The sequence below is a fragment of the Cupressus sempervirens genome, chromosome 7 (assembly GCF_028749045.1).
Source record: "Cupressus sempervirens isolate cs-2001-9-10 chromosome 7, ASM2874904v1, whole genome shotgun sequence".
NCBI lineage: Eukaryota > Viridiplantae > Streptophyta > Pinopsida > Cupressales > Cupressaceae > Cupressus > Cupressus sempervirens.
Window position 1 is genome coordinate 728,564,073 of NC_143124.1, and position 26,009 is coordinate 728,590,081.

Consider the following 26,009-nt stretch of genomic DNA (forward strand, 5'->3'; position numbering starts at 1 on the left):
ATGAGTAGAAAAATATTATAATTTCCTTTATATAATGTCTGGTCATGAAGTAAGAGAGTTAGAGAGGTTGGTGTCATAAGTTAGAACCCAAGGAGGAGAAGGAATTAAGGATTTTGTTTCATCAAGTGACCTAAGAGAAGTGTCTGTAGTGGCATACCAAGCATGAAGGCTTAAGAAGATGAATGTTTAAATAGTGAACAAGCTATCAGAGTTGCAAAGTATGAAAACCAAGCAAAATTGAGGAATGAATAGAGATCTATAATCTACAAGTGAAATTGTAAGTTGTATCAAATCAAAGCTCTACTTTTACTTTCTAACAATTGTATCAGTCTAGGGTAAATCCTTTGGATTAAGGTTGACCTAACAGTCATTGGAAAATCCTTTAATAGGGTAGCATTTTGAGTGAATGGCCTAAAGTCCTCTAACAAGGCTCACTTTTAATAGGGTGATTGAAATCCCTTAACCGAGTCACATTTAACAATGTGTATTGTAACCTTTAACAAGGTTGGCCTTTCACAGGGCATCACTTCAGAAGGGTGAAAAGGAGTAGCATGTTACTAGTGGTTTTTCCCAAATTGGGTTTTTGTGTTAAATCATTGTGTCAAATGTACTGATGAATGTGTTGTGTTTCATGATTTACATTTCTACAAGTTGATTTGATAGTAACATATAAGTCTTGGTTGATACACAATGAATGCATGGATGTGTATGAATGTTTTATGGGTTCACTGAATTGTGAAAGAGATTTTATTTTGTACATCTGGACCTTGAATAACTAAATCACTCCTCCTCCCAATTATTCTAAAATAATTCCAACAAATGACTAAGTGTTTGACATTGATAGTCAACATGACTTGGAGATCAACAAGTAAATTAGAATTTACATTTCTTGCATTGCATCTCTCATTATATACTACTTTGCATCTAATTTATATTGCACTTTCATTTGAATCTTCCATTCTATGATGCACCTTGCAAGTGTTTCTTTATCTAGGTTCGATTGAGAGTCACCATCTCATAGATCTTGCACATCATAGATAGGAAGCTATAACACACATCTTGTGATGCTCTTCACCATGGGTATTCTCAAGTATAAGGGTTTATAGAAGTGCATCCACATTTTTTACATACATTTTTTTGGTGCCCACTGTGGGGACAGGATCAAGTTTCTTGCTCTATTTTCTTGTATTTTTTTGGGTTTAGTAGTTTAATTTGTTTGCATTTCTCATTTCTATTCTTTAGATCCACTTATAGGATCTAATCAAGTTGTTTTGCAAAGTTGACTTTTTGGTTTTTAAGGCTAACCCTTGTGCAGATTGACTTCAAAGGAGAACCCCTAGGTTTTGAAAGGTTTCATCATATCTTCCAAAAAACTTGGTATCTAGATCTTAAAGAAAAATTAGTTTGGAAATGGATCAAAGATGACTTCGGGCAAAATTTAGATTTTTCTGATTTATTTTTTGTTTGTTATAATTTTTTCTTTATAATTAATGGAAAATCACTTTTGGTTACAAATTGAATTTTACATAAAAATTTCATTTTTTGGAAATCTCTCTAAATTCTATAGGGATTAGTTCTTTGAGTTTTTTTTAAAATTTAGGTGCAATATCATGGCTCAAAACCCCAATTTATGAAAATTGGTCTATTTTCATAAAATGGGTCGCTAGGGTACAAATTAAGAGATATCCCTAAATTATTGTATTTTTCAAAATCTCTTTGATTTTCACTATGGCTATTTTATTTCCATTTTCATTTTTGAGGCCAAAAGTACTGCTTAAAAAATCAATCTTATTGACTAGGTGAAAAGAAAAAAAGAAAAAAAGAAATAGAGCATTTGGTGATTAGCTTGCATTTTATTTGTACAAAGTTCAATGCATGAAATGAGTTGCCATTTTGTATGGAATCAACTAACTCAATCTATTTTCTTTGAATTATCATATTGACTCATGATTTCATGCACTTGGTTGAAGTTTTTGAATGCAATTTGGAGGGCAAAGGAGCAAAAGATAGAAAAAATTGGAAAGCATAAAATCAAGGTGCACACATTCCAAAAGTTCTCATTTGCATTGTAAATATTGATAATTGCCTTCTTGTTTTGTAAAATCTTTTCTTTCTATTTTTAAAATTATTTGGTGTGTCTTTCCAACATTGAAAAAAGGGCTTAAAATCAACCATTCACATCTAGATTTGGGCTTAAAATGAATCCCTTTGTCTTTTAATCCCCAAGGTTTTCTTATTTATGTTTTCTTCTTGCATCCTTGTTAAGGAGTTTGAGGGGAACATAAATAACGGGTCTTGCCTTTTTATTTTTTAGAGGCATGCCTACAGAAGTTATCACTCTAAGAGATGATCTCAACTTTCATGTTCTAGTAGAGTATAAACAGTGTTCCTTGAATCTAAAGACATGCCTCTTGGAAGTAGTAATATTTTAAATCTTGTCTAAACCCCAAAAAAAATTATGCCTTTGGGAAGTGAAGGTGAATATTGGGTTACTATTTACTCTCATTTGTTTGGTAGTATTCTCTTTCATCTATGAATTTGGGCCTCATGTACTTTTTGTATATTGAGTGCATCCCCTAGTTGAGCTTGTGTGTCCTTGTAGAAACATGAATAGCTTGTTGGTGTGTTTGATGTGCTTCAATGTTTAAAACCCTCCCCACTTGGGAAAAAGGGGAACATCCATAAAATGTAACCTTAGGAAGTTGTTCCTTTTTTCATACTTTCATTGTGTCTTTTGATTAAAAAAGATCCCGCAAAAATCATAAAACCTTAAAAAACACAAAAAAATACAAAAAACACAAAAAGAACTCAAAGAAAATTTAAAAATAGTTTTCTCCAAGTCTAAACATTTTTCTTGTGTTGCCTACTCAAGGGAGTTTCATCATTTGACTTTTCTTCTCTATGTCTCTAGTGTTTGAACTTGCTTAAAATGGCTTTTTGGTCTTAGGTCTTTTTCGTCTTCATGGTCTACATTAGCATACTGAGACCTTCATTTTTATGAAATGTCTACCTTGATCTCTTGACTACACTATTTTATTAGGAAATTTGTTCACTTTTCATCTCTCTTTTTATACCCACTTGACTATTTGGCTTCTTGCTTAGCTCTTGAATTGAGTCATTGGAGTCATAATTTTTTTGGATACTTTTCTTAACAAGTCACTCTTTCATTGCTACCTTTCTTTGACAAGTGAAAACTCTACCTCTCTAGTCTGGGCATCAAGTTATCTTGGGTCACCTTATTAGCTTCCTCTATTCACCTTCATGCCTAACTTTCTATCTCTGACTATGGGCTTCATAATGTTTTCTTCCAAACCTCAAATAAGTTTAGATGATCATAAGCTTCTCCTTAGTGCTAAAGAGTTTGAAGACTTATACACTCGATACAAAGAACTAGAAGATAAAAATTATCTTTCTTATCTTTGTCTCACAAGGCACATAATAGAAATCAAGTCTAAACTTGAGAAGATGTAAGAGTAAAGAATCACATCCTTGAATGAATCTTCCTTAAGACCTTTACATACATGTGAGTCCTCCTCTTCTAGATCTACATATTCTACTCTACGACATCAATAATATTCATCTTCTAGATCTAAAGACCTCTTTAGAGAATAAGAAAGTAATACCTCCTTTGAGCCTATGCCAATATTTTATGATGGACCTATCTTTGACCAAGATGAGAATGGGAAAAATGATCCTAGACATACTTTTGAGAGAATTTTTACTCCTTTGGGATATTCATATGATGTGATGTTAGGACTGTAGTTACAAACAACATCATCACTTTACCAAACTCTAGACCTTATGAACCCAAGATAAAACCTCCATGGTGGAATGATAACCACTATTACGAGTACCATAGAAACAAAGATCACACTACTTCAGATTGCATGGAGTTGAAATGTGAATTCGAAGATCATATTGATGGGATCATTGATGTTCGAATCCCAAATGACTCATGTGATGAGGATACTTCTCTTGAGAAAGATCATATTGATGAACCTATGTATAGTGATGGTCTTCTTGACACCTCCACTTGTTCCAACACACATGAACTTCCTAAAACTTAAGAGCTTTCCAATATGCTTCCATGAAACTAAAAACATAATTCTTTTTGCATTGACTATGTGTACCCCCAAGAGCTGCCTCTAAAAGAAGATCAAGCTAATATACACTTGGCTACAAACCTTTTTTATGCTACTAAAACTAAAGATTGTCTACTTTCATACGATGTTATTCCTACTATTCCTACTCTAGAAATTCCTCCACTATCTCTTCAAGATCCTATCATGCAAACCTCACATTCACCCTTGTCCTTAGAAGTGGCTCCATGCCAAGAGGACTCTCAAAAATCTAAAGCTATAAATAAAGATCAATATCGAGCACCATTTTATCTCCTTCAATATTTCACACTTCTATGTCATATGTCTTACCTATCTCCCAAGTATGATGAAGATACCACTTTCACTATTTCCATTGAGCATACTAAGAATCATGAGAAAATCACTATTCCTATGCTATCCAAAGAAACTTGTCAAGATCAAAGTATCCCCTCACGCTCTTATCAATTTTCATATACCAAGTCTATCCTTGGTCCTTATCTATCAAATTTGAATCCTTCAAGCCTTCCATCCATATTAGGAGCTTATGTTCCTTCATCCCCTACATTTTCCACTCCTAGCTATTCTATCATACCTCAATATCGACAAAGACACTTATCCTTGAAAAATATTCTTTCATCTATCCATATAAACCAATCATATTAGCCTTATTCATCAACAAGTCCCCAGTATTTTAGAATAAATTTGGATGATCAAATAAAGAGTAAATATAAGAATCCATTTACAAATGAAGATTATTGTGTCTTATCTAATCAAAATGTGACTAAAAAGAAAGAAAAAAAATTCAAGAGACCACAAAGGTCCATGAACAAAAAAGTAAAATCAAAGAAAATATGGGTTCCTAAATCCACCATCAAAGATATGTGTTCTAAAGAATCCAAAGGAAATGAAAAACAAAAAGATATATGGATTCCATAGTGTTAGAAAGATTAATCTTCCCTTGGATGTATTTAATTGGGATATTCCAAGGATCCCTAATGTAGTTTGTCCTATTGTACAGATGTGGATGACATGTCATTATTTGTCCTTTATTCCACATGTGAGGACAACTCATTTTTATAAATCCTTTATTAAGGAATTTAGTTTATCCTCCTTAAGAGGATTGTGACACTTTGCACACACCTATTATGAATGTGGCATTCATAGAAATGGGAGTTACACATGCAACTCCTTTCTCATCTCTTTAAAAGAGATGCTCCTCTCTCTTTCTTCTTTACACATCACTTTGATGTTATTGTACTAAGCTATTTTGCTCCAACACACTCTCTCTCTCTTCTCTAGGCATTTTCCTTCATTCATAATACTCACAAGGGGTTTTTTTTGCTTTCCCCTTATAAATCCTTGTCTCCATTGTTGAACCATCTTGGTGTATGCTCTTAGATTTTGCTTATCTCATGGTAACATTGTTTCACACTTAACTTACTTGGATTGTTTCTCGTTCCTTGCTCAATCTTATCATTTCTTTCATGGTATTAGAGCTTAGTTACTAATCCTCATTTTAAGTTTTGTGTTGAAGGTTGCCATTCATTGGAGCACACCTTATTTGGAGATGTTATTGAGAGAAGAAGTTTGTGTGGTGGTTGTTTGCTCATTCTAACATCTTGTGAGTGCAGGTTTTATTGTATCATTTTCTATCATTGTTTACTAACCCTCTTTGGAAGGCTTGCCGCCAAAGAGTTTTCCTTTCAAAATTTTAATTTTTTTTTTGCTCTTGTTTTGGAAGGCGTGCCACCAAAACAAGAAGCATTACTTCATTAGCACTCATTTATTATAATTTGTGCAATATATATATATATTTCTTTTTTTTTTCTCTCCTTAACATTCTTGCAGGAAATCATAATTCTAAGTGTGTTAATAAACAAACATTAGTACTCACATAGAGTAGTTTAAAAAATTGAAATTTAAATCATTCCTTATATCTCTATTTTAAATTTTATATTTCATTTCAATATATATATATATATATATATATATATAGAGAGAGAGAGAGAGAGAGATAATTAAACATTTCATATTCATATTTGAAAAAATAAATAAATTTCTAATCTTTATCTATCTATTTTGATTTATAATTTTAAAAAAAAAATCTATGAGATTTTAGATATCTCATTTTTAAAAATCTTTGTTCAAGTTTTTTTAAGAAACTTTCTTTCTTTTCCGATTAACTAGAGCAACCTTTTGGAAAGTATCCCATTTTTTTTCAACTTGCTTCCATTGGTGAATTGCCCTTGTTGGGCACCCTTCTTTCCTTGTCTTCTCTTCTTGAGGAGCAAGTATATCCCCTTCGTCTTCCTCTGGTTCTTTAGTATGTTCATTTACATTGGAATTTGAAGCTGCTTCTCTCTTTCACTGAGCGTTCTCTGCATCAACGCCCATAAAGATAAGGGGTGAAGCACCATCAGGTCCCCTATCTTATTGCCATTTTGAAGACTGCGAAGGCAATAGTTGAGCTGCGAGAAGACGTAAAATCATCCTCAATACCAACAAACTGCAGAACCTTCTTAGGCACGCATGCCGCAACAATACCAGCACCTCACGGAGCTGGCACCATCCTCACCATAATAGACCCACATTTACCTGTCACCTTAACTAGGACAGTGTGTGGCTTCCCAATCTTATTACCCCAACTATGATTAAAAAATCATAGTGTGAGGCATAGAAGAACTTCGTTGCTACTGGTATTGACCAAGTGACCATCACATGTTATCATATCTGCGTTAGCTTTTCTTTCATACAGTTTCTTTGCATGAAATAACGTGTTTTTCCCTCATACATTTTTCATTCTGTCTCATACGTTTTAATCTAAATATTGTTAGCTGAATGTGTTGCTAAACGTTATAAAGAAGTGTTACTTTTGTAGTCATTTTTTGTTTGTTTTTGTAGACGTTTCTCTACTCTTATCTTGTGTTATCTGAGGTCAATTCTAAACAAAGGAGGGTAATTAGGAGTCTGCGCTGTGATATTTTTTTTGTTGTTATCTTCTCTGCTCTTAACTTGCACCATTCTTTTTCATTCTTTTTCATCGTTTCTTTCATTCTTTTTCATCGTTTTTTTTTTATTGTTATGAGATCTTTCATATTTTTGTTTCTTTCAATCTCTTTGGTCATTTTCTGACCAACATTTCAATAATTTTTTTAATTAAGTGTTTTGAGTCACTTTTTTTAATATATCTATTAGTATCTTTTTAAAAAACAAAAAATATAACTTTAGTTTCAATCATTTCTCATATTTTTTTTTCTTCATTAAGGAATTTACTTATAATTTCTTAAATGGTCTTAGAGTTATAAAATCAATTTATAACTTCCTCATTTGATCTTTTATAAAAAAAAATTCATTATAGTTAATTATTATTTTTTTACATAATAATCGTTTAGTCTTTCTAAAAGCTTCTGCATTATTCCTTTGTTACAGATTACTAATAATCTGTAACAATTAGTAATCTGCTTGCAAGGTTCTAGTATTCTATTTCAGCTTCAATCATTATATTCTAACGTCTTATTTTGCAAGATTGTATCATTGTTCTTTCAGGTACTTAATCATAGTTCTCTTAGCAAGGCTTAACTTAACTTAATTAATCTCATAGATTTTTTAATCTTTTAAGTCATATTTCTATTAGGAGGGACATTTTTTTTTTTTTTTCATAAAGATGTCAACCTTAATTCCAAAAATAAAATTTAATCATACTAATTATCACTCCTAGAAAACTCACATTTCGTTCATTTTTCATTTTAAACACTTGTTCAAGATAGCCACTGATCCTTCTATTGAACCTGGTTCAATGGCTACTCAAGATGAAAAAGATACTTGGAAACTTAAAAATGAAGAATCTTTAGGATTAATTGGTATTTCCATTATTCCAGATTTATATGTGTTAATTGCACACTATTCTAAAGCTCATGATGCCTGGTCAATTTTGCAAACCAAGTATGACAGTGGAGATGAATACTGCAAAATATAGTTGCAGGATCAACTTGAAGATCTCAGGTATACAGATCTTAAGAGTATGGATGAATTTCTTATAAAATTTGATTCTATTAAAAGCCAAATTATTGCTTTAGGTGTTCAGTTAGATGACATTCGTTTAATTCATCTTATTCTTAAAAAGCGTCTTCCTAGACAGTTTCAACAGTTTATAACTAATGTTCATGCACAGCTTGCTATTCCTACTTTAACTACTTAGTTAACTTATGTTATTTTTCAAACTTTATTAAGACAGGAAGAAGCTAAGCTAATTTTTTTTGGCACCCTTAAATCAAATGAACATGCATTTATGTCTCGAAATTCAAATAATAATAATTTTCGTTCAAATAATAATAATAACAAACACTATAATAATAATTCTAATAATTTCCACAATAAATCTCATGTGAAATCTAACAATAATAAAAATCACCATAACAATCGCAATAATAATAATCAAAGGAATCATTCAAATTCCAAACCTCATTGTTCTTATTGTGGCAAAGATGGGCATGTTGTCAATAACTGTTTTAGAAAGCAAAATAAAAAACCTATGAACAATTGTAACCATAATCAAAAATCAAATCATAAAAAAGGTAACTCTATTGGTTTTAATTCTCGTCATGCTTTTACTTTTAGTTTTAATCTTTGTAGACCTTTAGAGTGGATTGTTGATAGTGGTGCATCACAACATGTAACTTCTCATAAAGAAATTTTTGATTCTCTGCAACCTGATATTGCTAACATTCCTATTCAGTTAGCTAATAATCAGACTTGTAAGGTTGAAGGTTTAGGTGATGTAACTATTCCTAATGGTAAATTGCATGATGTATTGTATGTACCTGATCTGAAAATTAATTTGCTTTCTGTTTCACAGTTATGTCAGGACTATAAAGTTGAATTCTATAAAGATACATGTTATGTCATAGATCCTCAAACTAAACAAGTGATTGCTCATGCTAAAATGGGTAATGGCAATTTATTTAAATTCCATGAATTTGCTAGTTCACGATATTCTTTACATACTTCCATTGATTTCAATATATGGCATCAAAGACTTGGCCATTTAAATTCAGATTATATTACTTTAATGCAAAAAAGCAATATGGTTGATGGGTTGCCTCACATTATTCCTTCTAAGATTGCTTGTACTAGTTGTATGAGTGGTAAGATGCATAGGGAGCCCTTTCCAAGTGGAAAATCATGGCGGGCAACTCAAAAGTTACATCTTGTCCATAGTGACCTTTTGGGCCCCATGGAGAATAACTCCATCCAAGGTTCTCGGTATGCACTTACCTTTGTTGATGATTTTTCTAGACGAACTTGGATCTATTTTTTGCATAGCAAGGATCAAGTTCTTGATATATTCATTGAATTTCAGTTATATGTTGAAAGGCAATATGGTTTTAAACTTAAAATTCTCAGAACTGATAATGGAAAGGAATATGTGAATAATGCTTTTCACTCTTATTTGAAATCATGTGGAATTAAACATAAGCTTACTATTCCTTATACACCACAGCAAAATGGTGTGGCAGAAAGAAAGCATCGGACCATTGTTGAAATGGCTAGATGCATGTTGCATGCTAAGAATCTGCATTATAAATTTTGGGCTGAAGCCATGTTTTGTGCAACTTATATTCTTAATAGGACTCCTACCAAAGCTCTCAAGGATATTACTCCAGAAGAGGCTTGGTCTGGTAGGAAACCTAATTTACATCATTTACAAATATTTGGATCTATTGCTTATGTTCATACTCCTAAACAGAAAAGGCATAAATTAGATGCTAAGTCTTGTCCTTATATTTTTGTTGGTTATGATGAAAACACTAAGGGTTATTGTGTTTATGATTCCACTACTAACAAAGTTCAAGTTGCTAGAGATGTTTGTATTGCAGAAAATGGAGTCCATGATTGTTCTACTACACATGATGTAGAATTCAATGGCACTAAAATTGTGCTGGTGGAGGACCAACCTCCTTCTCTTAACCCTACTCCTCCTCTTAACCCTTCAACTCAAGCACCACCTACAAGTAATGATATTCAAGTAGCTACTAATGATGCTTTTATTGATAATGATTCTTCCTCTTGTGATGATTCCATTGCAACTAAATGTAAACCTAAATGGGCTCAAAACTTAATCAATGAAAGTGATGACTACATTTCTAGATTTGGTGGAATTAAACATAGAAGGATTAATTATTGTAATTATTCTTTGATGACTACTATTATGAATTCTAATGATCCTAAGTCTTTTGATCAAGCTAACTCTCAACCTCATTGGCAAAAGGCCATGTAAGAGGAATATGACTCTTTAATTGCTAATCAAACTTGGGACTTAGTCAAGTTACCTCATGGCAAGAATATAGTTTCATGTAAATGGTTATACAAAACAAAATTGAATTCTAATAATCAAATTAGTAAATTTAAGGCCAGATTAGTTGCTAGAGGTTTTTCACAAATTGAAGAATTAGATTATAATGAAACTTTTGCTCCTGTTGCTAAAATGCCTACTATTAAATTAGTTCTTGCTTTAGCATCCAAAATGAATTGGCCTATTCACCAAATGGATGTTAAAAGTGCCTTCTTAAATGGTGATTTACATGAAGAAATCTATATGGCTCAACCTCCTGGATTTGTTAAGAAAGGTAGTGAAAATCTAGTTTGCAAATTGAAAAAATCTATTTATGGTCTTAAACAATCACCTAGAGAATGGTATTCTAAAATTAATTCTTTCTTTATTTCTCAAGGTTTTTCTAGAAGTAAGAATGATCCTAATTTGTATATTAAACATACTGAAGATCATATTATCATTGTTATTGTTTATGTTGATGATCTAATTCTCACTTCTAGTTTAGATGCTTTGATTTCTGATATTAAGTTTCAACTTAAATAGAAATTTCAAATGACTGATTTAGGTATTTTACATTACTTCTTAGGTATGCAAATTTGCCAAACTCCTAAGGGTATCTTTCTTTCTCAAAGTAAGTATGCTCATGATATTTTAGACAAATTTAAGATGAATGATTCTAACCATGTTTCAATTCCATGTGAATTAGGAACTAAATTAATGGCTGATATGAATACTCCTTTTGTTGATGAAACTTTGTATAGGCAATTGGTAGGAAGTTTAAATTATTTAACTCTTACTAGACCTAATATTGCTTATAGTGTTGGTTTAGTTTCTAGATTTATGTCTAAACCTCAACAAACTCACTTTAAAGTTGCTAAAAGAATCTTAAGGTACATTAAAGGAACTATTAATATGGGATTATTCTATGATGCCAATTCTAAATTTATTTTACATGGCTATACTGATTCCGATCTAGGTGGAGATTCCAATGATGGGAAATCCACTTGTGGCTATTGTTTCTTTGTTGGTTCAAGTGCAATTTCTTGGAAAAGTAAAAAAGAACACTCTATTTCCCTTTGCTCAACTGAATCTGAATACAAAGGTTTTTACCAATGCAGCTAAAGAAGCTTTATGACTTAGAAGACTTCTTGAAGATTCGTGTCTATCTCAACAAGCACCTACCCCACTACATTGTGATAATCAAAGTGCTATTGCCTTGGCAAAGAATCCAGTTTTTCATGCAAGGACCAAACATATTTCACTTCAATATCACTTCATTCGAGAAAAAGTTGAAAACAAGCAAGTTACTCTTCTTTATTGTAAAGGTGAACACCTAGTGGCAGATATTTTGACAAAACCACTCGCTAAAGAGAGATTTCAATTTCATTGTAAAAATTTGGGTATACAACCCTTTGATGTAAACTCCCCAAGTAAAGATTAAGGGGGGGTGTTAGAAACATTAATCTTCCCTTGGATGTATTTAATTGGGATATTCCAAGGATCCCTAATGTAGTTTGTCCTATTGTACACATGTGGAGGACATGTCATTATTTGTCCTTTATTCCACATGTGAGGACAACTCATTTTTATAAATCCTTTATTAAGGAATTTAGTTTATCCTCCTTAAGAGGATTGTGACACTTTGCACACACCTATTATGAATGTGGCATTCATAGAAATGGGAGTTACACATGCAACTCCTTTCTCATCTCTTTAAAAGAGATGCTCCTCTCTCTTTCTTCTTTACACATCACTTTGATGTTATTGTATTGAGCTATTTTGCTCCAACACACACTCTCTCTCTTCTCTAGGCATTTTCCTTCATTCATAATACTCACAAGGGGTTTTCTTTGCTTTCCCCTTATAAATTCTTGTCTCCATTGTTGAACCATCTTGGTGTATGCTCTTGGATTTTGCTTATCTCATGGTAACATTGTTTCACACTTAACTTACTTGGATTGTTTCTCGTTCCTTGCTCAATCTTATCGTTTCTTTCACATAGTCTATTTTGAAAGACTTGAATCTTGAAAAAAAATCAAAGTTGACATTCAAGCTTCTAAAGGATTCCACTCCATCTTTTTCTAATAATATCTTACCAATTCATACTTCTAAACCTCAAGTTATTTCCTCCATGATTCCTTCATCATTCCACTACCCTTCAAGTTTTGTGTCAATGTTGATATTTATCACTTTATCACCTATCCTTATATAATATTTTCAAGCCTATACTTACCTAGACTCCAAAAGCATGAGCTTTTATCCACCATATATGCTTTCTAATATCACCTCCCTTATATTACTATCAACATCTTTGAATATACATTTCTATTGTCTTGGTTTATCATGACTTATCCTTCTAATAGGAGCACTATCCAAATTGAAAAAGATTGACCTATTTCTAAAAATTCATAAAAAAAGGAATGTTCCTTGGTGAAAACTTGGTCAACATGCACCTTGATAAAAAAAAGTAAAGAGAAACAATTTTTTTCCTATGGTGAAAAACACTTATGACACCTTGGGAAAGTACCATGCTGAAAAATTGTCAAAAAAGCATCATGTGTATTTCTTCCACAATCCATCTATTCCCTCTTCTCTCTTTTATCTTGACAATGCTGATCTATCCTTGCATATTGGCTATCTTATCCATCAACTTCCCTATTGTGCTTTCTCATTCACTTGTAGCCTTCATATATAGCTTCATTCTTATTTCTCTATCCTATCCTATTGAATTGACCCCTTGGTCATGGTCACATAAATAAAAACATGGTTCTCATATGCCTTTCTTAACATGTCTACTTATTGGCTTCCACTGCTTATCCTATATGGTATCTTTCTTGTTGGCTTCCACTTCTTATCTTATATGCTATCTCACTTATTGCTTTAGCTGCTTATCCTACATGTTATCTCGTTTCTTGCCTTTATTTTCTTGTCCCAAACATGCTTCATATGGCTATTTTACCCTTTTTGTAGCTTGGGTACTCTTGAGGAGTCATTCCTTGAGGATCAATTTCACTTGCTTCATTTGTCATTTCTTATCTATATTGTCTACCTTTGTAATCCATCATGACCATCACCTTGCTAGATACAAGGATACAAGGATGTGATCTTGCTTAAGAGCTAAAATAAATCATGTCAAGTGGTGAAAACTTGGAAACATGTGCTATTTGAAACCCTTGCACCTATGTCTATCATTATCTCTCTTTTTCTCATGAACCTTTCATCTCATATTGTTTTTCCGTTCCTAGCTTGGAATTGATCCTTAACTAAGTCTGGGGGCACAAATTGTATATCTTAATAGGCATCCTTGTTGCATTGGTGTTTCTTTGGCAACTCTCAAACATTTTTTTAAACACTTTCCTCTTGACATCAAGTGTTTTTCAATACTTATCAAATACTTTTGCTAAATTACAAGATGTTGCAATATTTCTCATTGGAAGACTTGAGTCATAGGAAGACAATCATGTGTCTTTACAACATGCACTTAAACTAAAAACTGGCTAAGACTTGTTGACTTATTTTTACTTGTATTTTGTTTATGATGATTTCCTTTATGAGTGTTCTCTCCCTAATAGTCTCTTGAGGATGTCATGAACTAGAGGACTGGGGGAATGGGGCATGGTTTCCTTTGATTTTTGTCTATAGGTTTACTTCAATGATCTTAGACATCTTGAGAATTTTTCTTGACCCATTTGACACCTAGGATCTTCAATGTTTTGTCCTTGTTTATTTTTTGCCATTGGAATTACAAGTGGGAAGAGAGTAAACTTCTGGGGGGGGTGGTAGTGAATCGGGAGTTTAAACTTGGACCCATAAAAAATTCACCATTCATACATCACATGCATTAATAAACTGAAATAACATGTAAAGCATATGCATCAATCAAGTAAAAATGTAATCAAACACACACATAACACCAAATATGATTACCCAAAAACCCTCCAAGTGTGAAGGTAAAACTGGGGTGGGGATGACACCCACAAATCTTCACTACTACAACAATAAAGTGTATCTAATGAAGGTTACAATGGTTTGACCATGAATCATGGTCTGCCCTATGAATGGCCTACCTTGTTAAAGGCTTACAAAGACTATTAAGTCCCACCTTGTTAGAGGATTTCAACACCTTGTTAGAAGTGTGATTGGTTAGAGGACTTCAACTTACAATTAAGTAAGCACCTCGTTAAAGGATTTCATATAGCCTGTTAGGACTACTTTGTTAAGACTTAACTGAAATCACCAGTTAAAATGTCTCAGCATAGATCTTGTGATTGGCACTTACTTTCCTCATAATATATCACCTCTACACAATCTCTAATTGATCCTTCATGATTTGATTTATCTATGTTGTATCCTTCACTATCCTTTGTTCTTCTCTAACTGATTTTGCAATTTACTCTTACTACTAAGTCACCTAGAATGCTCTACAAAATATCTTGTTCACTCTTACAATTTGATCATTTACCCCTTGTACACTCATTAAAATTTAGAGCATCATCCTCCTTAAGAATACTTTAGTGGCTTAGGGTTAGGTATGAATCTATGGCTGAGATTCATCCATTTTGCCATTTAAAACTTCACATTTTTTTATTGGCTACATGTTTTTACATAGGGAATCCACATATTGATTCATCCTTATCTCCAAAAGATTGCAATCTATCCTTAAGTTGGTTCACAAATGGTTTACATAGTTGTTTGTGCCATTACAAACAAATATGTCCAAACTGTGTCACTCGGCATATAAAGTCTTTGATGCTCAGCATACATTGTATTTCTACTTTTGACTTGGCACTTGTACTACTTGGCATCCACTATTTACTCAGCACTTGAAAAAATCGGCATGGTCTATCTTCTCGACACTAGAATGACTCAACACATGAGTAACTTAGAACATGAGTGACTCAACACTCATTGCAACTCGACATGGTCTAAGATTTACAAGTTGTGCTTGACATGTATTACTAGTTCAACATGAACTAAGTAAATGACTTAAGTGATTGACACTCACTTTTCAAAACTAATATGAGATCAACAATCTCCCCCTTTGACATGAGTATCAAAATCGCTTAAATATACATAATCAATATTGTCTTCTTGAGCATAACTCATCCATGACTCAACTTATATGCAAAACTTAAAAATTTCAAAATTTTTGCAATAACCTATATACCTCAAAATTGATAAGTCATTCAAACTTAATGTATTTTTTTTGTATCCAAAATCTATGCTCCTCTCTCTCACTTCAATGTGTTTTTTTTTATTCTCTTTCATTTGATATGCTTTGTCATAGTTGATATCTATATCTGTTTGCTGCTTTTGCTTTCCAAAAATGAATCTCAAAAAGTTTATATCACACTAATGATATAACTTTACTACTAGGCTCCCCCTTTTTAAATTTCTTCCTTGCTTTATCTCCCTCAATTATATTTCTCCCCCCTTTTTAACACTTATGTCAAATGGGCTATACACGTATAGTGTGTTTGTCCAAAAAGGATTTTTGGACTTCCATTATGATTTTAAGAGTTGCACCCTAGTTGTCACATCCAACATCTAATGACTTGATCTAGATAGCAAGCTCGATAGCAAGGTGTACTAGGCCATCTAGAGTAGAAAGATTGAGGTCTTTCTTTAGTAGAGTCTTGGCATAACCTGGTTCCTTGTGCAATATCTCCATATGTGGGGTAAGGGATGCCTATATACATGTCAATTTGGCTCTTATGCTAGCCTCTTCTACTATTAACATAGCTAATTAAATTTGTGCTTGAAGCAATGTATGAAAATGCTTCTCACTCTAAGTAAGGTTTTGAGGTAACCTTGTACTTGATATGTTGAGATTTCTCTCTAGGCTCAGAATATGATGTCTAGTTTCTTGGGTGATAAGTGTAGGGTCACACAATTTGGTGTACAATGTGAATATATTCTCAAGTACCTTCTTCACATCCTCAACCTTTGTAGCCAATGCAACTTGAGTGAGTGCTATATCACCAGATATCTTTTCATTTACCTTGTTCTAGAATTTCTTTTTAGACCATTCTAAGAATTTAGCATTAGTATCAATGTCTTCATTATTAACCTTTTCCACTATATCTAAAAAAATTTCTAGTAGTGGCTTGGTCTCTTTAGGATTTTTCATACTAAATGCATCTAGAAAGATGTCTTTAATGTCTTGAAGTGCTTGCTTTTTCCTGTGTTCTCTTAAGCATTTATTGATGCTTTTTCTTCTCTAAGGATTGTTGCAAAATGCCTATTTGGTCTAATGTCATTGTATCATAATAAAACTTAGGTATAACAATCTCTTCATCAAGAGTGATATCTCCATAGTGAATTACCTTTTCAACTTTTGAAGAGCTAGAGCCTAGTATTGACATTTGCAATGGTATAGATTTTGTGCTCGACTTCTGAAGAGTTTGTCTAGGTGGAGTGCTAGATGTTGGTAGAGTTACCAATGCTTGGATGGCTTCCTACTCCTTTACCTTAGGTGTGTGCTCATGTTCTTCATATTTTCTCTTGTCTATTACAATGAAATGACTAGCACCTTATTCTTGTGCTTCAAGTATAGATGAATCTATTCATCCTACTTCTTGTTGTCCAATAGTAATGTCTTTTTCTTCTTCTGTAATCTGCTCCTGCTGAACTATGTCAATTTTGACAAATATATCAACCTTAGTAGATGTATTTGCTATTACTTGGGTCAAAGGTTGTACTTGAGTAAATGAAGGGATGATAGAAGGTGGTTCATGTGGATTCACCTTGTCACTTGTGACATTAGTTACTACCTTTTGGAGCTCATCTATACTGACCAAAATAGGATTATCAGATAACTTAGGTTGCAGTGTAGATTGGTCCAATATCTTCTTCAAGTCTTCTATAGTCAAGGAATTGATGTTCTAAGATAAAAGATCAGAGACATCCTTAACAATAATAGTTTCAGTAGACTTGACTATATCATGTGGGGGACTAACACTCAACACTTGTGTGTCCTACACACTCCATTCATCTTGCTACTATTTAGTAGTTGCCTTGTCATCAATTTTCTTTTCAGTTTCTTCTTCCACTATATCATCTTTCTTATCATCATTTTCCTTGTCATCATCTTTGTCATCTTCATCCTTATCATTATCTTTACCCTTAAAAGTGTCAGCTTCTCCTTGTTTTATAGTGGTCAACCCATGGATAAGTTTCCATATTTGGGTTGATTTCTTTACCACATCTTCAATATTATTTTGAAGAATGTTGAAGGCTCTATATTTAGGTGTAAACCTAACTCCATATTTCTTATTAGCCTTAGCAATCCACCCTTTTGTCATTTTTGGCATTACTTGGGCTAAAGTGGTTTCCATTATTTGTTTTTCCAAATTTAAACAATAATGTCATATTTTCTCAACTAAGTCACATAGTTTCTTGGGTACTCAGTTGGAAAATTCTAGTGGTGTTGTATTAAATTTTGATATCATTGCATATAGGGCTTCTTCCACCATATTTTTTTTCTCTTTACGCAAATCATCAAAACTTACATGTCTAAAACCAAATAAATTTGCATTATTCTTGGCATTTTTGCAAAAATTTTCAAGATCAAAGAGTGTTTTGTGACTTACCACTTTGAATTGTCTTATATCATCTGATTCAGCCCTTTCTTCATCTGAATTAGGCTATGCAACATATTTTATTTTTTGTTTCTTTTGCACTTGGCCACCTTAATCTATTTGCTTGGATTTCTCCTTGGCCTTCTGTGTTATTGCTCGTGTGCTTGCTTTGGTGGTAGGTGTTGTTGGCTTGGTTGGGCTTGGTTTAATAGTTTTCTTTTCCTTGGCCACTGGTTGTGTCTTAGCCTTTCTCTTCTTTGTATTGGCATGAGTGAGTGCTTCCTCAACTTCTTCTCCCTTAGCACCTTTTATTTCATTCTCTTCCTTATCCTCTCCCATGATTTGATTCAATGCAAGATGTGCTTGGGTTTGTTCTTGTTCTTCCTCTTCATCCTCTTCTTCTTCATTGACACCCTCACCAAATTTGGCATTTAGCTTCTTGACCAACTTATCTTTCTTTTTGAGTGTGGAAGTAGTTTTCAACTCCATGGCGTTCTTTGATTTTACCATTTCATAGTTGCCAAATATCTTTGCACTTTTGTCCACTTCCTCTGCTAGGAGTGCTATGGTGGCTACTAAAGCTTTGTCAATATTAATTTCATACCCAAGTGGCCTTAACCATCTAACCCTTGGTGTGGCAGCCTACACAAAAGTGTAATCAACATCAACTAGAAAGAATATATCATTATAATGTTGCTCAACCAATGAAATAGGTATCCCCATTCTTTGCTTCATTGATTTCTTCAAATCTTCAAAATAAACTGTCATCAAAGTTTCAAAGTTTTCTCCCATTTGTTCAATGAACTCATTGATTTGCACTATTATTGACCTTTTTTTTCTTCTTCCAACCTATAGTAAAAAAAGAGGGAAATGTATTCTACATATAAAAGAATATAAAAACTAGAATTGAACCAAATTTACATTGAGCACTCTTGGTCTTTATAATTGCTCTAAGATTTTCCATCAATTGTTGTAGTTGGAGCTCAACCAAATCATATGTATGATCTTTCTTTACAATTTTGTAGCCAACATCCATAGAAATACATGGTACACTATTCAATCTACTAGATTGATAGAATTTATGAGAGATTACCCTAACAACAAAGTTCAACAATGGATCAGTAATAGTACCTATTGTCATGCCTCTTTTATTCCATTTTTCTCTAATTTTTTTCGCTATTACTTCCTTGGAATCACTCCTCGGAGTATTGGGCCAATCTAGGGTTGAGTAGCCAGTAACCTTGTGAATTATTCTTTTGGTAATCTTAATTGATCCACCCTCTAGCCATAAATATCCATCATGTATTCATCTCAACAAAATTCTAGTCTGTCCAATTTTAAATACACTAGGAAAATCTAGGGCATGCGTTAAACCCTTCTTCTCAATGATTTTATATTCTTCCTTTAGAACACCATTTTCACATAACCTATCATATGCTTCTCTAATTTTTAAGTCCCTAATGCTACCAATTTTACAATTATAACATCTCCTTATATCTTGCACCATTATAACATTTGGTGGGGTCATGGATAAAGTGCCAGAAGGATCTTGTTTGTAAGATATGAAAGGAATGACCTTAAGTATAGGTTGTTTGACTTAGTTACTAACAAGATGAACATTCAAAACCTCTTTCCCTTCTACATTTTTTGAGCTAGATGCCATTTGTCAAACTAGGGTTTATACAAAGTAAAATTGCATAGCTCAACTTGTGATAAATACCTTTTGAAATCTAAAGAACATGTATGAGGTCACTATTAAATTCTCTACAAATTCTTTGAATAGGTTTTTGAATTGTCTTTTTCTCTGCTTGCTCTTTCTTGAATTCAAAATGATGAATAGTGAGTAGAAAATGATCATATACCCTCCAAATACCTTACATTTAATGCTTAGTGCTTGTACATCTGTAAGCTTGACATCAACTATTTTCAAAATCATTTGAAATCCATTGATATTACCATCACTTGGTAGCTACTATGAGTTTGGCATCAACTAGATAGTCTGGTAGCTCAACATCAACTAGTATTCCACTTGGCATACACAGAAAAAATTTCATGCTCGACAACAACATGAAATTTTTTAAGATTTAACTTGAATTTACAACAATATCTTCCATCTTTATTCATGCCAATGTAATATTTTTAGTACTATCTCTTTTGGAACTAATGTATGATATTACACTTGAATATATGGCCAACATACCTCTTGATTGCCTAGTTTGATGAGGTATGATCGCTTGACCCATTAGGTGAAGTGATCCCTTCTCCATTTGATGTGTTGCAAGCATCTTTCTTTTTCCATGTCTTGTTCATCTTATCTCTGATGTGTTCAACATCTACCTTGCCTTTGCCTTTAAAAAATTTACAACTTGGTGCCTTTGACCTAGTTGGACAATGTTTGCTGATGTGACTAGTCTTCAAATTGCTAAAACAAGTAGTTTGACTCAATGATGCAGGAGCATCCAGAGGTATAAGGGAAATCCCGTGTCACCCAAAAAAAAAAATACTTAGACTGAGTTTCTGTTTCATGTCTTTACATTTTTGGATACCCATTTGGGTCAAATAAAGGTTCCAACTCTCACAGTTCAACTATCAGTGTGCTAGAAAATCTTGAAAAAATAGGAACATGCAATTTGGCCATCATTTTGGTGACCTAGAAGGTGTAAATTGGCCAGATGAATGTAATTATGATTTAGAGCATTCCAGAAAAAGAATTAGGTCAAAAGGCCCCACGGTTTGAAAGTTATTACAATTTTTTGGGTTTTGGAGACCTCCTAAGAATGCTTCAAAGTCAGGTTAAGGGCATTAAATGACCTCAAAAAGGGCCAAAAATGGGGGACGAGAAAAGCTTTTCCATAGGGCTATAGAGCGCTTTGAGAGCTTTTCGAAAATGTAAACGCTTCGTCAATCAGAGCTACGGTTCAAAAGTTATGCCTCCCAGAAGTTCAGTTACTGTTTCTGGATTCTTCTAGATTTGCACCGACTTCCAATGCAGCTTTTGGAACCTTCTATTTGGTTGGTGCATGCCTACTAGCACTTTCTAGAATGTACTCCTAGTCCTTAACCCTCTGGGGTCTATTTAAGGAGATTTTTGGCATTGTAAAAGGCAGTTCGGAGTGGAGTTTGAGAGGAGGTACTGAAAGGAGAAATTATCTCTAGATTTATGCTATTGTAAGCCCTTAGGGCATGTTTTGAAGTTTAATTTCACTGTACTATTTGTACTAGCTTATTTTCTCAGTTAATACAATTTCCCTTTTCTATTGTGTCCATTATGTTCTTGGGTTGTGTCCCCATCACTCAACCACCTTTTGTAATTGCCACTAAAGTGTGTTATAATATAATTCCTAGGAACATGTCCATATTCTTGACAATAGTGACAACTATATCTTGTATTGTAATCCCAATTATAAACATTTCCATAACTTCTTACTTTTGTTGGCTTGTTTGATGACCACATGGATTTGGATCTACATTCAAAGGATCTATGTCCATACTTCTGATAGTTGTAGCAATATCCTTCAAATCTTTGTGTGTTCATGGTCCTAGTTCTGCATTCATGTGCCTAATGAACTTCCTTGTTGCACTTATAGCAATGAGTCATGTTCTTAGGCTTGACATTCTAATTTTTATTCTTGCTCCTGCACACATTAGCAGTATGTCCTTTCTTATCATAGTTATGACAAGTAGGTTTGAAGTTCTCATCTTTGATGTTCCTTTCTTCAACAACTTTGGATGATTCTCCTTCTTTAGTGCTTGTTTAGCCCAATCCTAATGTATCTTTGTTGGATCTAGGGGGTCTCAGTAATTGCTCAAAGTATTTGATGGCTTCATTTGGCTTGTTGAGACTTTCAAAAAAATTCTTTTCTCTTTTTAAGTCATTATGCAATTGTTCATTTTGTAACTTCAATGTAGTTATCTCGATGTCCTTGACATTCAGTTCATAGTTGGCATTCATCATTTGATTTAGAGTGCCCAATTGCATGTTGGAGATCTTGGTTAACTCTATTGACTTCTCTTCCAATCTTTTTGCTAAAATTCTTTTGTCTTCTTCAATCATGGCTTTATCTTCCATGGCTTTCTTCTTTTGTTTAGTCACCTCACATAGTAGTATAGCTTGTGATTCTTGCTTTAGATTGAGATTTTTGATTTCCTTAGCTTGGATTCTGTTCTTTTTCATTAGATCTACAACAATTGCATCAAATTCATTTGAGTTACCATCTGCAAATTGCTTAGTGGTGTCTATCTCTTTGTATAGTATGTCATTCTTTGCAATAGTAATCTCTTTCCCTCTCTTCAAGGATTTCTTTAGTTCTTCTCTTGCCTCATTTAGTTGATGTAGTATGAGATGTATTTCAATCTCCTAGTTCTCAATAGTCTTTTCTAGCTTGTAGACTTCCATTTCAAGATCTTTCCTCGCAGCTGAAAAGCTTATTTTTTAGAGAACTTGGCTCTAATACCAATTGTTGGAATTACAAGTGGGAAGAAAGTAAAATTCTAGGGGTGGGGGGGAGGGGTGAATCAGGAGTTTAAACTTAGACCCATAAAACTTTCACCATTCATACATCACATGCATTAATAAAATGAAATAAAATTTAAAGCATATGTATCAATCATGTAAACATGTAATCAAACACACACATAACATTGGATATGATTACCCAGAAACCCTCCAAGTGAGAAGGTAAAACTGGGGTGGGGATGACAACCACAAATCTTCACTACTATAGCAACAAAGTTTATCCAATGAAGGTTACAATGGTTTGACCATGAACCATGGTTTACTTAGTGAAAGGCCTACCTTGTTAAAGGCTTACAAATATTGTTAAGTCCCACCTTGTTAGATGATTTCAACACCCTATTAGTAGTGTGCCTAGTTAGAGGAGTTCAACTTACAATTAAGTAATCACCCCATTAAAAGATTTTATATAGCCTATTAGGACTACTTTGTTAAGAGATTTAACTAAAATCACTTGTTAAAATGTCTCAGCATAGATCCTATGATTGGCACTTACTTTCCTGATAACTTAACCACCTCTACACAATCTCAAATTGATCCTTCACAATCTGATGTATCAATATTGTATCCTTCTCTATCCTCTATTCTTCTCTAATTGATTTTGCAATTTACTCTTACTACTAAGTAACCTAGAAAGCTTTGCAAGCTATCTTGTTCACTCTTCCAATTTGTTCATTCACCCCTTGTGCACTAGTTAAAATTTAGGGATTCATCCTCCTTAAGATGACTCTGGTGGCTTAGGGTTAGGTATGAACCTATGGCTGAGATTCATCCATCTTTTTTCTTAAACCTTCCCATTTTTTGATTGGCTACATGTTATTACATAGGGAATCCACATATAGATTCATCCTTATCTCCAAAAGATCTTAATCTATCCTTAGGTCAGCTCACAAATAGTTTACATAGTTGTCTATTCCATATATGTCCAAACTGTGTCACTTGGCATATGAAGTCTCTGATGCTCAACATACATTGTATTTTTGCTTCTAACTTAGCACCTACACTGCTCAACATCATTGTTTACTTGGCACTTGAATCACTCAAAATGGTCTATCTGCTCAGCACTAGGGTGACTTGACATATGAGTGACTTGACACTCATCGTAACTCGGCATGGTCTAACATGTACATGTTGTGCTTGGCATGTATTACTAGTTTGGCATGAACTAATAAATGACTTAAGTGTGTTGACACTCACTAGTGATTATTTTAGTGGCAAATCTTTGCCAATTGGCTATTCTATCTCTTTGAGAAATCACAATTTGGCTAATAAAACTTACATGTGGGGTCAACTATGTCACCGAGATATTAAATAATTTGGGTTAAAATCCAAGGCTAATTGCTTATCAGTTTACACATAATTGGTCCAAATCTCGATCCAATCACCAATCTAATCTAAATTTAGAACATAATTATTTTAAATTTTTTTCCAACATTTCCCTAGTTTTTCTTATTGGACAATGTTATTTCACCCTTAAAATAAAATAATATTTTCCCTTGAGTTGAGCATTGCCTACCATTTTACTGACATGTGTCTCCAACTATCTCTGTTTAGCCAATTACTTTATGTTTTGGTCTTGGGACATGTGTCCTAATTTTGGGACAATTTAGACTTTATGGTATGTCATTTAAAATTAAACTTGAAATAGAGTTGAAACAATTGATATATATTACATCAATAGTCCAAATTCATTCCTTTCACCATAAAAAAGATAACATCAAACGTGATGATGACCAAGTTGGCAAAAAAAATGGGCACATTATTAATTAAATCTTAATGGATTAGCATACTAAAAGTACATTGTACACTATACACTTGGCATGTGGGCCATGGACCACTTGCAACTCTATAAATTCACAAAAAAATACATAATCTCTCTTTGGAAAATGACATATTATCAAACTGTATTAATATTTTGTGTTATATGAAATAATTAATTTGCCTTACATTACAAAAATGTTTATGATCTACAAAATAAATTACCTACAATTTTTTGCATACCAAAAATAATAATTTAATTCGCCACAGTTATTATTAAATTTTGGTATAAAAAGGAAAAATTTTCCAATAGAAAATAATTTTCTCCCTTGCCTCGAATGAAAAAATTGCCCTCGATTAGAAATTTTTCCTGCATATTTAATGTTGAATTCACCAGTATTTTACATATTTTTCTTGGGACAGGTTTCTTAAAGTTATCCTTGACACTCACTTGTCAAAACAAATCTAAGATCAACATCTACAAGATTGTACTTACAGTCATCTTGACATTTTGTGTCTCAATGCAAGAATGAACTTTCTACATTAAATCTAGGGAATATAACTCCATTTTCATCTTGACCTTTATGTCTTTGATACATAGGTTGGGTTCCCACATTCCACTCCAATATAGATCATATTCATATCCTCATATTTTATGCTCATGATGATTGTATGATCTTCTAGTGTCCCTAAATAAGGCTTTATGATAAAAAATAGGACCTACTTATATAACCCTTGCAATTGTACCTTTGCATACTAGCTTTCATTTTAGGGTTCATTATAGCTTACTTTTTCATTTGAATGTTAAGAGAGTCTTCTTTATCTTTCATGGACGTGTTAGCTAACTATGTTCACTTTCTCTTGCTTCTTCTCGATCATACCTTGTCATCTCCTCTTGGATTTGGCTCACCTATTTTCTATTCTATCCTCACAAGGGGTTACTAATCTATTGAAGTGTTATGTTCTCACCCCTTATATAGTCTTTTTACCTATGTTTGACCTATTTTTGAACTCCTTGAATTTGTGAAAAGTTGCACTCTTACCTAATTTTGATGTCCTAGATCCATTTTTCAAAATCAAAATCAAAATTTGGTTTCATCTTTCTAGTCCAAATTGTGTTTTAAAATTCTTCCTCCTTCTATACATTTGGCTAAACCTTTATGACTTAATCTTCAAATCCTGCTAGGAAAATCTTCATTTCTTCATCATTTCTATTCCCTTCCATTCTTCTCATTCATTTCATTTCATCTCACCATTCTTCTTTCTTGGACCTACTTTTTAGTGGAGCATATATTCATTTCTTGGTGGTCATTCTTTGGTCTTTATCACTTATCTATCATCTTGGACCTTTCTTTATCTTGATTTGATCAAATATATCTCATTTTTACATCTCTTCTATCTTATTTCAATTTGATCGCAAGGGGGAAATAATATTCTATCATTGCTAATAAAATTTTTTTCCATCTACTTTCTCTTGCTTCATTTGCTTTCTTTGGCTACTAGGCCTGATATATCAACATTCATCTCAAGTATTGATACTGTCTATCTCTCTCCTAATGTTTGGTTTTATTGCTAATTGACTGCACATACAAGATTTTTTTATCTCTTTGTGCTTCATTCTTTGGAGATAGATCTATCTATCTGTTGCTTTCTTGATATCTTCATTCTTTAACATAATCTGTTCCCAAATCAATCACACATTAGTCAAAGGGGGGAAAATGCAATCA